Source organism: Phasianus colchicus, chromosome 1, assembly GCF_987193195.1.
Source record: "Phasianus colchicus chromosome 1, bPhaCol1.hap1.1, whole genome shotgun sequence".
NCBI classification, from domain to species: Eukaryota; Metazoa; Chordata; class Aves; order Galliformes; family Phasianidae; genus Phasianus; species Phasianus colchicus.
In genome coordinates, this window is record NC_143436.1 from 56,843,398 (window position 1) to 56,856,440 (window position 13,043).

Here is a 13,043-nt window from a genome sequence, read left to right on the forward strand (position 1 = left end):
CAATAAATTTGGTTTTATTTCATCTCTGGGTTGACCAGCACCAGGCTGGTTTAGAAGAGAAAAAATAAAAGCAAAGCAGTGTAGCTACTTTGGGGGCTGTCTTTGCTGCACAGAGAGCTGCAACCAGCCACTGGAAATGTTTGAGAAGGAAAAAGTGGATTATCGTCAGCTGAATGATTAAGGGGGTTACTTTTGAGTTAATAAAAACATAAAAAATCACTCTAGTCTCTGAAGTGTGACAGGTTACTAGAATTGTCAGTGCTCTGCTGGAGATGAATTTACTCCAAATAAGATGAATTTGTAAGTAAAGGAAATGTTAAAGTTTGACACTTCAAAAAAAAAAAGATGTTCTCCAGTTGAATGTTTGTCATCTTTTCTCCTGCTACTTCAAAACTGGGGGTTTCCATGTCTGAGATTTGGATCTGATCGGTCCCTTCCTTAAACAGTAAAATAGAAGTCTGAAAATCTTTTTATAAGAATAAAAGATCAATGGCAGCCTACTGAGATAATTTCTTGGAAAATGTACATCATGGTCAGGTTTTTAAAGTATCTCTCCATAATTTTTTTTTTTTAAAGGATGTTGGTAGTTCAGATTCAAAAAGCATCTTCCATTCTTACTGCCTGGCTAGCTCTCCCTTAATGTATATGAATAATATATAGCTTAAATATTTTATAAAAAATGTGAAATACTTTAAATGGATTTTTTTTTTCACCTGAGGCTTCATTTGAGGACAACCATAGGAAAAAAAATCATATGCCACAGACCTGCATGTGTGCGAGGGCAATGAATTATAATTTGTGTTCTTGGAATGTTTTCTAGTATGTTGCAATGGCATCAACTACAAAGAAATCCAAATATTCACATCAAACTGTGGGAAAAGCAGGTAGAGAATGAGATAGAGAAGGCAAATTTTGAGAATTCCCAGAGCACGGCAGAGGTAATGCTGGAAAGTTAAACAACAGAAGAGAGATATTTGGAGAGATATTTGGAAGGAGAAGTGTGGTTCTCTTTTGACATATCTCCATTAAGCCTATTGAAGTCAGTGTGACTGTGCAAAGTACAAATCCACACCATTTGGATTAGGAGCCTTCTGGAATCAGGGCAAGCCTTTTCACTTCTGCAGTCACTGTTAGCTTATTCCATTAAATGGTGGAGTAATTTCTAGTGTTTGTGAAAAACAGTAACAGTTTGAATGGGCCCCACTGTGTTTTTTGTTGTTGTTTTCTCTTTTTTTTTTCCCTCTTAATTCATATTTCTGATTTAGGAAGGGGAAAACTGAAGAGTGCAGTCCATCATTGTGTAACCAGCTGCCTGCAGTGGACTGGCATGAAACCCTGCATAGTCCGTGAGGTTCATCTGTATTTCCAGGAGCCTCCAGCTCAGTGGGGCCAGGTGCTGGGAGCTGCCCCCAGCCTTCCTGATGCAGACGTGCCCTGCACAGGCCTGTTTGTGGCACCTCAGTGTGCGCCAGTCCTGGCTTTGTGTTACTCTTAGTAAAAGCTGCATACAAAAACTGTGCCTGATATGTACCTGGAGCACAGAGCTGATCAGCAGCAGCCATGGATGCATTTTGGCAGGATAGGGAATTGCACTCAAGGATGGGAGGCTCCCCCCCTCCATGTGGAGGTAAAAGAGTTGGTATCCATACTTGCAAGAAACTCGGGAAGAAGGAGGAGAGCATAGTACTTGAGATATATTAATCCTGCAGACTATGTCTGCCCTCGACTTCTGTAAGTCAGGAAGAAAAGGGAAGTAATCTAGACACTGCAAGTTTATTCAGAAGTTGTCAGTCTGGACAGAGCCCTGCCTAAATTGAAAATAGCCTCTCTTTACGGAAGAGGCTTCCTTGCTTGTTCTTTTTGTATTTATATCTGACCTGGGCTGGCTTGATGGACAAAATGTTCTGTACTTATTTCCTCTTCTTCTTTTGGAAGAATGCAGTCATTGAGCGCAAGAGAACTGAAGCTGCAGGAACTCATGGTGTGTACCGTGCTGGGGTTAGCTGCTCTGTGCCACTGCGTGGACAAACACCGTGTTTCTGAGATGAGAGCTGGCACCTGACAGGCTCCTTTTGTCCCCGCCTTTGTACTCCTGCAACAGCGAGACTTTCCTGCTAGGCAAAGAGCTGTTCCTCTGCCTTGTTCTGGAGGCTTTTGTGCTTTCCTTACGCAAAGACATCATCCTCCTCTGTGGTGGAAGTGAGGGATGGTGAGAGCAAGACCTGTGAGAAATAGCCCTACAGGACTACAGAAGAATGTATGGAAATCTCCCCCGACTTTTATCAATTAAAGGGGAAAGGGGAATAGTATAGGCGTTGCAATTAAAAAAGGTAATGGAGTCTGATTTACATTTCAGAATGTATTAGCTTGGTTTTAATTGGAAAATAATTTGAATTGCAAGGGAAATAATTAGATTAGAAAGCCACTCAGCAATTTACTGCTCATATTCCCCAGAACCGGACTCCTAGTTCATAGAGTAATTTTGAACATTGTATGAGCTGTGTTTGATATCCCCCTCTTTGCCCTCCCCTTCACTCTGCTCCTAACGAATTGCGTGCTGGAAGTAGAGGCACATCTTCATTATCGACTGCATTTCATGTCTGAGCTTCCAGCCGGCCACAGGGGCTTTTTTGAGGTATGAAATTTGTGAAGAGCTGTGAGAAAAGGGCTAAGGGAGTTATTCTGGATTCCACCAAGCCATTTATTTCATAGCTTGGCTGTAAAAGAAAAATAATTTTCAGGTCAGCCTTGGTATCCATTCTTGCAGTGGGTAGGGGCATACAGGGGTTGTTCAGTGCAGGAAAACTGGAGTTAGAGAAGGGCATTGCTTGCAGTGAGCTCGCTGTCTCTCCCAGGACATGGATATACAGCTGGTGCTTTGCTTACCAAAGGCCTAGCACAGCCACAAGCACCTTGCAGCCAGGAGCCTTCATCCTGCAGGCTTCCATGTGCAGTTGAGTCAAGCCCTCATTCCCCTCCCCACATCTTGGGGTGAGCACCTGTGGGTTGGGATGGAGGCAGCCTGCAACCATATCTCCCATTACTGATGAGCACCTCACAGTCTTTTACAGTCTTTTGGATGTTGCTTGTGTTTTCCTGAGATTCAACCTTTATGTTCTAAGGGAAAATCTTTTCCATCCCTGTCATGGAGAAGTACACAAGAGAATCTTATTTAGGGACTTACCTCCCACTGCTTATTAACATTATAAATCACTGTTTAGAGGGTTATAAAAACAATTTGTCATAAATTACAGATCTTGAAAAAATCCTCACAGATCTCAGGCAGAAAGCTGCCTTTTCTCCTTTCTTCTCTAGTAGGCCTTGCAGACTGCACTATCAGCCTATAGTTATTGAACATCCACAAGTTTATAGGTCTCAGTAAGATGCATCCCAGAGTCCTGAGGGAATTGGCTGATGTAGTTGCCAAGCCACTCTAATGATATTTGAAAAGTTGTAGCAGTCAGGTGAAGTCCCTGGTGACTGGAAAAAAGACAATATAGCTCCCAGTTCTAAGAAGGGTAGAAAGGATGATCCAAGGAACTACTGATCTGTTGGCCCCACCTCAGTGCCAGGGAAGATCATGGAGCAGATCCTCCTGGAAGCTATGCTAAGGCACATGGAAGGCAGGGAGTTGATATGGGATAGCCACCGTGGCTTCATTAAGGACAGGTCCTGTCTGAACAACCGTGTTGCTTTTTATGATGGTGCATCAGTGAACAAGGGAAGAGCCACTGATGTCATCTAACTGGTCTTCAGTAAGACATGGTCCCCTGTAACATCCTTCTCTCCAAATTGGAAAGATGTGGATTTGGTGGGTGGACTGTACAGTGGATGAGGAACTAGTTGTGAGATCATACCCAGAGAGTGGTGGTCAGTGGGTCAACATGTGGATGAAGATGGGTGACAAGTAGTATTCCTCAGGGGTCAGTACTGGGACCAGTGCTCTTTAAAATCTTCATCAATTACATTGAAAGTGGGATTGAGTGCATCCTCAGCAAGTTTGCAGGTGACATCAAGTTGTGTGGTGCAGTCAATATGCCCAAAGGACAGAATACTATCCAGGGAGACCTAGACAGGCTTGATCTGTGAGACCAGCAGGACCTCGTGAGTTTCAATAAATCCAAGTGCAGGGTCTTGCACCTGGGTCATGGCAACACCCACTATCAGTACAAACTGGGGGATGTAAGGATAGAGTACAGCCCTGCTGAAAAGGCCCTGTGGGTACCAGAGGATGGCAGGTTGGACATGAGCCAGCAATGTGCCTTCAGAGCCCAGAAAGCCAATTATATCCTGGGCTGCATCAAAAGAATTGTGTTCAGCAGGGTGAGGGAGGTGATCCTGACTCTCTGCACTGTGCTGTTGAGATCTCACCTGGAGTGTTGCATCCAGATGAGGAGTCCTCAGTACAGAGGAGACATGGACCTGTTGGAGCACATGCAAAGGAGGGCCACAAAAATGATCCTGGGGATGGAACACCTTCCCTACGAGGACAGGCTGTGAGAGAGCTGGGGCTGTTCAGCCTGGAGAAGAGAAGGCTTCAAGGTGACCTGAGAGCAGCCTTTCAGTATCTAAAGGGGGGCTGTAAGAAAGAAGGGGCAGACTCTTTATCAGGTTACAAACAAAAGAGAGGGGATTTAGATTGGATATAAAGAAAAAGATTTTTTACAGTAAGGCCAGAGAAGCACTGGCACAGGTTGCCCAGAGAGGCAGTGGATGCCACATCCCTGGAGACGTTCCAAGTCAGACTGGATGGGGCTCTGAGCACCTGATCTAGCTGTGGGTGTCCCTGTTCATTGCAGTGGAGTTGGACTGGATAACCTTCAAAGATTCCTTACAGCTCAAAAGGTTCTATGATTTCTAGTTATTTATTTACATACATAACCATTGTCTTCCCTTCCAGGGTGGAAATGCTTATTTTACTTGAGGAACAACTTAAAACTGACTTGATTGGGTGTGAAGAGTAATTGGACATCGTTATGAGAAAGAACTGCTTTCTGTAATCCATCATTATTGTCATATTAGCGTGTTCCTGAGGCAGGGCAGCAGTTGCTGTTCTCCAATAGACCTAGGTTGTTGTTTCTCCAAAGGAGAGGCCCCTTTTTCATACCGACTTTTTTCCAGCCTCTGTTTATTTCCTTAATGATTGAAGTGAAAGCAGATATTGTTAGATAAGTAGCTATAAATGATTCTGGCAGCTTTGCATAAAGGCATGTGATAAATTTTCAGGAAAGAATTGGTTGCCAGGATAGCTTCTGGAGCCAAACGGTTGGTGCCAAGCTAAATGGGAAGAGCACTTTGGAGGGACCCACGAGGAGCTGCCCTTGGGGGCTGCAGTTGCAGTCTTCCTTCTGGCGGGTCCCCTCTCGTGGCAGCATGGTGACAGGCAGTGCTATGCTCGGGGCCTGGCCTACTCACCCTGACTGTTATCTGGGTGTCTTCCTTCCTCCTGCTTCTGGCCCCACGTACTGCATTCATTCCCATCTCATTCTATTTTTTTTTTTTTCTTTTGTTTTCTCTGAGAAGTCCTCTCTTAACCTGCTAGTTCAGTCTAAGAAGCTGCATGAAGAACCCTAAAGGTCTGCTTGGTGGGACTTCATATACCCATATATATGTGATGGATAGCCTGTCCACATGGGTGCACGGTGTGAGAACACCTCTGGGTGCTTCCCTTGACCTGGATGGGCATAAACAAGGTACCAGCAAAGGGCAGAAAACAGGGCTGTGACCAAAGAGCATGGCTCCTTCAACAGAAGCTGCTCCTCCTACCTTTCCTGGTGTCAGCATCTCAACATGAGCCTGCAAATGTCCCATCCAGAGTGGTCATTTTAACTCCAAAGCTTACAATCCGCAGGCTCCTCCATTTTAAAGAGCTGTTCTTCCATCTGTAGGCTGGCTGTGTATTTGATATTTATAAGTCATGTTTTCCTGCTGAAAGTACAGACCAAGGAGAAGTGCCCCAGTGGCAGGACTTCTACCTCTGGCAGAAATGTGCGTGCATGGTAGTTCCCATTAGTTTCTGTTCGTTCCAAGTGGATTTAACTTTTATTTTCAAATGGCAGCATTTGAAAGGCATATAGGGCTGAGCTAACCATGTAAGTAATTAGGCTAGGAATGCAAGCAGAGGGGGCCATCAGCACTCATTATTTAAGAGCCGGCTTCATTATTTTTACTGCTTGGATGCTTATCTTAACATCAACAGCCGCTTTTATTTAAAGGGACTTTGCCTTGCAGACTTGGTATTTCTTGCTAGGCTCTCCTGGACAGGCACTCAGAGATCACACACGTTCCTTGCAGAGATGAAAATCAAATGTAGCGCTTCGCAGTGCTGAGTCTCCCAATGAATTTACAACCTCTACATGCTTCACAGGGATTCATGCGTCCATTTCTGAAACAGTGCTGCCACCACAGCGAAACTAAGATGCTCTTTGCCAGTGCCCTGTGTAGTTTAATAGGTCAGAGCATGAAGCTATCCTGGGCATCTAAAATTAGATGATGATGAGATATGTTGGGAAAAGCAACATCAGGTCACATGGATGCAATCCCTGCCCCTAAGTGCTTGCAGTTGAATATCTACCTTTGCTCTAAGCTTTTGTTGAATCCAACTTACTATATGGGAGCTGATGAAACTGTACAAGACAGGGTGAGCCAGTATGTAGTTGTGACTTTTTTCTGACTCCTTTTATTAAATATATATATGCCCAAGGCTGTATTTTGGCTCTGTATATGCAAAAAGGGCCAAATACCATAACACCGTATAGTAGTTGATCATTCTGATGTGTCCCTTCCATGACCCTTTCATTCTATTTGCTGCTTTTTATCACTCCTGTATACATGGTGGATGCCTGGGCTCTGCTGCTGCAACCCTTGCATAAGGGTGGACCCTGCCATATCCATGCAGAAAGAGAGACAGGCCATCAATCTTCAACAGGAAGGATTAATGTGAGATGCTGAGCTGCTTTGTAAGGATATATAAGCAGATGTGCTGCACTAGAGTTTTTCTCACGCTGCCCAAAACTGCCCAGAAATTTGAAGACATCTCTCAGGTGATGGTCCATTTTCTCAGCAAACCCCTGGGTGCTGTGCTGTATATCTATTTCTCTGGGCATCTGGGGGAAGGAGAGGAGGAGATACTTTCTTTTACCTTGCTGCTCTGGTCTTTCCTGCAAATTTGTGCCCAGCCCAGCAGAGTTAAATGTTGCTGCCGCTGTTGCGTGCAGGGCTGCTTTGTTGCCATGTCAACTGTGCATGTCATTTGTTTACATTTGATTTGGCAGAACATTTCATGATAAGAACCAAGGCCTCGAGCGACTTTGAACTGGGGGGTGGCTGGGCAGGGGTACATCGGGATGGGGAGTGAGGGAGAGGGTCTGCATCCACTTTCTGCAGGTGAGTAGGAAAGTGGGGAATAAATGTTAGAGTCTCACGTTATTATTGATAACAGCATACATTAATTCTCAGGTGGCTTCTCATAGCTCAACCCATCATGCATGAAGGTTATTTTCACAGCCTGTTGCAGCCAAGGTTCTTGCAGCTGGGAAATTCTGTAATTGTACAAAATTCCTGACAACTGGATCTGGATTGTTTTCATGTGTTAGTCAGTGATGGGAAGAGATGAATCTTTACAGGCAAAGACCCGCAATTCTAGACAAAACTGTGACAGACTTCCCTGAGGATTTCCCCCAAGTAAAAGGAATACCAGGCCTTGGCCTGAAGCCAGAGAGAAAATATGTCTTAAAGAAAAATGAAAATCTAGGAAGACTGAAGTGGTATGGTGGTCTCCTTAGCTAGCACAACAGCAGTACTGAAAGACTTACTGCAAAACTATTTTTTTCAAAATTATTTGAAAGACAGTGTGGTTTTTTTCCCCCTAAACAGAAGCAATCTAGGAAAATTTTCTCCCAAGTCCTATTGGCAGTTTGCTAGGGCTGTTTTTCCCCTGTAATTGTTACCTGACCAGGAGTTAGAAATTCTCCATTTTCCCATCTGTGCAGTTCTTTGCCATCTGGATATGAGATACTTTGCTTGTAGTGTTGGTGAGAGCAGAGTGCTGTGAAACTGGTGAGGTGATGCAATTTCTTCCTCCTCTCTTAAAAGAATTAACTGAATTTAATATGTGTCAATATGAACAGCAAAGCTCATCTCAGTACAGTGAGGACCTCAGAGGGTGCCAGGTCCATGGTCCTTTACAAGGTGCCAGCCACTTGCAATCCCCTTATTGCGGTGTTGAGCTTGACACAGTGACCACACTGACAGATTGGCTTTCTGAGGCTTCTTCTTTCATCTAGGGGAAAATACCCTTTGAGCATGATTTATTGTCCAAACCACCAAGCGCACTTTGTGGGAACCGTAGGAGAAATGAGTTGTGGGCCAGTGGTATGTTCCCCCACTTTAATCTCTTTTGCTCTGCTCCATCTTTTGGCTTGACTTTTGTGTACCTGTGTGTGGTAGCACAGTTTTGTGCTCACCAAGGCAGCAGTTATCTTCTGGGGGCGCTCTCATGTATGTGTGTGTCCTTTGGTGACAAAGGCTGCCCAAACAGCACCATCTCCCTATCTCCATGGTGCTTCTAATCCAGTATTCCCCCAAGTGAATGTTTATGCCCATTTGTCCTAAGGGAAAGCGCAGAAGTGGGAACAGACTTTAGGGCTACACCAGCACTTGCCACCAAATGGAGATGTACCTGGAGACCAAAGCCTCTAGATCAGTATGTGGGGTTTGTTCCTCCATTCTCCCACAGAGGTGGGACTCCGGGACTGAAGAAGATGCAAAGAACTGGTTCTGGCTTGCGGCTATGCTGAAGCTGCTTGTCCTTGTACCCAGCTCGTTACCCATCTCCATTAGTCTGGGACTCCCTCTAGTCAAGAATGGTACACATAGGGTGGGTAACTAGGTGGAGAAGGTGGGCAGTGTGGTAGCATGACCCATGTTGAAGCAGGGGTGAAACATCTGTTTCCTTTTTCTTTTCCCTCTTGTACAGTTGAGAGAGATCACATCTAGGTGAAGGGCTAAACCAACCTCATAACTCCTTTGGTCTTTGGCCTCTTCAGGGCTGCATAACCAAATGCAACTATTTTTGTAAGGTGGGTCCACCTCCTGGCTGCCAACCAAAACTTTTTGAACTTCATTCATGCAGTCCTTGAAACAAACCAGTGAAATATAAAACCCATCAGGTACTACCGACATGTGTAGGATTTAATCTGGCTCCCAACCTGTGTAAGATTTTATAGGGCACTACTAATCACATGGTGTGTTCCAGTTCTTGCTTTTTAATTTTCTACTTAAGGGCAAAACTAGGTGCTTTCCTGAGAACATAGGATTCTTTAATTTTAGACATGAGGTCTGGCACCCTTTGTGGAAGCCAGCTGTCTTCTTATTTTCCTAGCCGTGCTTTCATTCTTCTACACTGCAAGCCAGATCTTTTTCTGTGTGGGATCCTTCTCACCTCAGCCCTTTCTCAGTTACATAAAGAAGGAAGAGTGCTAAAAGAAGGGCCACACTTAAATTTAAAGAGAAAAAAAAAAAAAAGTTGAAGCCCTTTCTGATGTGTTGCTACATGCCAGATGTCTGCCTATGGTTATTTCCAAATAAAAGCACTGCCAGGCAGCAGGCGTGGATCTATAATGTTACCTGCAATAATGAGCAGTATATCGGGTAATAGTACAGGGTGCAGTTAAAAGTAATGCATCTTGGGCTTGAATCAAAAATCACTGAAGTTACGACAGTGCTTTGTAAAGATTTCAGTTGTTGCATTGTTTTGTAGTCTTCTCCTGTCCCACATTTTAAAGTTAGTATAAAATCTAACACCCAACATGTGGAGGAGATGTGCAGAGATAACTTGTAGTTTGGACCACCCTTTGAGGACAAGGGTGTTGTCTGTATTCCTTCTGGATCGTCCCCTTTTTCCTAGCTGAATCCTACCCCCAACTCAATGCTGAAGCAGCACTGGCTTGAAGAGGTGCCAAGGAGCGGTCCAAAGTGCTTCTGCTCTGCTTTGGGCTTTCATTTTCCTGAGCTCTCGCCCCTCAGAGATTCATGATTCCTATGCCAAGAGCAGGGACATGTTGTTTCTGTATTTACTGGGCAAGGCAGATGCCCTGGTTCCTTTGTCACTTCCAGCAGATGAGCTTTCCAGATGGGAACCTCACTCCAAATAGTTCTTCAACAAAAAATGACATTCCTTGGACTGTTTGTTCTCAAGAAGTGCTCCAAGTGACCTTAACGCGTTCTCAGCTGTCTTTTACGGCTAAATATTTCTTAATGCAAGGTCACCCATTGCAATGAATTACTAATAAACCTGATGCTTTTATCTAAAGATGATCTTATGGCTAATATACAAAGTTGGGATAAAGGAAATTTGTTTGTTTGTTTGTTTGCTTGTGTGATCTTATCTAAATTATTTATCTCCTACATCTCTTGGTCCTCCCAGCTAAAAAAATGGCAGTAATAAAGTGTACTTGCCTTACTCATGGGTATTAAAGTTTCTGAAAGACCAACAACTTCATCTATAGAAACTTCTCTATAGAAATTACAGAACTGCAGAGTACTTGGGTCTGACCCAAATAGCTGACCTGCTGTCTGGCTTCCTGCAGCAAGAGGCAAGTGAAATTTCATTCTCATTGCAGCCCAGTATGGTAGTTAGCAGCTCTTGTGGACATCCTCCACCAACCTCTGCTCCAAGGCCTGTGTAGCATATACATTAAGGTAAAGTTTCCATTCTGTTAGGTCTCTCTTCAAAATTCTCAGCAGAAATACTTCTGCCCCTCATTGGTGCCATACCTGGGGACCTCCTGGTCACCAGCAGCAATTAATGCAGTGCATGTAGCAGTGACTGGGAAGGAGAGAAAATGGTTGACTTTCAGATTCAGGACAGAACCCTAGATGCCTAGGAGGGTAGTCCTCTTGGCTTCCTGGCCGCCTGTAATTTAGCAGAGTATTAACGACCTTATCTCCTCTACAAAACTTGGTAAACTCTGCTGTGACAGACACACGCACGCAGCTTTCTCCCTGAAAGTCTGGCAGTTAAGACATTCATTCTCCATCTTCTACATGATTTAGCTTTCCCCTGGCTATTCCTCTGGAGTCGCGTTAGGACGCACTGAGCTAAGTGCAGCTGTCTTTACGTGGAGCCGTATTTGCATAGAGCTCCATTTGCATATTGGCTGGTGCTGGCGTACAATATTAATAAGGTATTAAAGGAGAGTGGAGGGAGGGGGAGGGAAGCATGATGACTTCAGTCTTGTCTAAGCAAGGCCACGCAAATAACTTTCCTTTTATCCAGAATTAATGACTAATATGTTAACTGGCCTCGGAGCAGGATTGTGCCTTCCTGGGAATCGTGTCTGCAGCATCCCACTCCACCTTCCACACCACCAGAGGTGGTAGAGAGCTTGTCCACCTTCAGCTGCAAGGCTGACGTGCAACCATGCATGTCTGGAAATAAATGCAGCTTTGTGTAGAGCCACAGCATGGGAACGGATGGGAGGGAGAGTGGGTGAGCAAACAAAGGAAAAAGGGAGAGATGATCTCTTTCCAAAGTCTTGGTGCTTCCATTCAGAATGGAAGCAGCAGAAAGGGCTAGAGTGTGAGGTGCTCCTATCCCCACACTCAGCTACTGCTGCGGGAGGTTGGTGGGGACCTGGTAATTTCACAGCACTCCTGGGGAACAGCTCGGTCTTGTTTTGGGGATGGTGCCACAGTATGGGGGAAGCTCTGTTCTTCATCAGTGCAGAAGCTGTGAGGGGAAAAACAAGCTTGCAACATCGCTTGGCAACACAATTATTATAATAGGGTTTGCTTCTTCCTACACTGCCCAACTGAATTATTTTCTCCATATGGTGGAGCTAGTCTGTTTTTAACTGGTTCTTCCTGCCCCTTCACCAGATGGCTGTTTTTAAGCAGGACCTTGCAGCTCTTGTGCAGTGCTGAGCTTAGAGCAGGAAGAGGAATTACAGGTGAGAGCAGACTCGGGACAGGTAATGCTGGGGGAACAAACCTGTCCGGAGCGAGATGTGAGGTATCAGCAAGATGAATATTCAGATGTTATCTAACAGGAAAACTCAAAGCTAGCATCCTGTTTATTTTTGGTGGCTGTGAGGTTTTGATGAGAGCATGGAGCTAAAGGAGCCCTAATGGTCTGCACAACACTAAGTCTTCCCCGTATGTGCTGCCAGGTCACTTCAGGCCTGACCTGTCACAGCTCATTGTCCTCGTCTGAGGTGTTAAGCACAGCTTTGCTAATGCACTGCAATCCTCATCCATCTTCTTGCTATTCTCAACTCTGCAAGGCACGGCACCCACTTGTAAGCTTCTTGCTGCTCCCCGGCTCCAGAGGATCCTTGTCCTACACCTCAATGTGCCTGTGCCACAAGCACATCCTCGGAATGCCGTGAACACAGGAAGTAAGCAAAGGACAAAATCTGCAAAGAAGAAAGAGAGAAAGAAATTCCAACCATAGGTGCAAAATGTTTAAAACAGATAAAGCACTTCTGCAGCTTGTACCTCAGGAAACATAGCCCACCTGGGGTCTGGTTTGTCTAGCCAGGCACGGTGCATTTTTGTGTCCAAGGGTCTTCCTCATTTGCTTTCAGTCTGCTTTTCTAACAAATCGAGATGTACACGATCACATTGCCACTATGTTCCCCTTAACTTTCAAATCTAGTTCAAGCAAATTTAATGCAGGGGGAGGGGTCTTAATGGCATTAAGTCCTACATGTTTCATGAAAATCGGCAGCTGGGCAGAGATCCTGTTAATGCATGCCCCGGGGGAAAGGCTGCCGTGTCAGCTTGCCGCTTAATGTGCTGCTGCAAGAGCAGCTCCGTACGGGGAGCTCCAGTCTGAGGCCCTGGTCCGTAGGGAGCCAGGCTCTTTTCATTCTGCTGCTCGCAGAACCACTCGGTTAAAGCGCAAATCTTCCCGTGGCCTTTTTTTTTTTTTTCTTCTTCTTCTTCTTTTAATTTTCTATTTATTTATTTTTTCTTTGGTGAGACTTGAAAATAAAAATAACACTTTTCATCTTCAAAGGGCTTTACAAACATCAGCTAAT

At 44.7% G+C, this 13,043-nt stretch overlaps 1 protein-coding gene and 1 pseudogene across 6 annotated transcripts in view; both read left to right on the forward strand.

The window, feature by feature from the left end:
• HIPK2 (homeodomain interacting protein kinase 2) overlaps window positions 1–13,043 on the forward strand; it is a 132,749-nt gene that overhangs the window by 60,094 nt on the left and 59,612 nt on the right. The window lies entirely within an intron of this gene.
• LOC149919636 (uncharacterized) lies at window positions 3,605–12,909 on the forward strand (annotated as a pseudogene).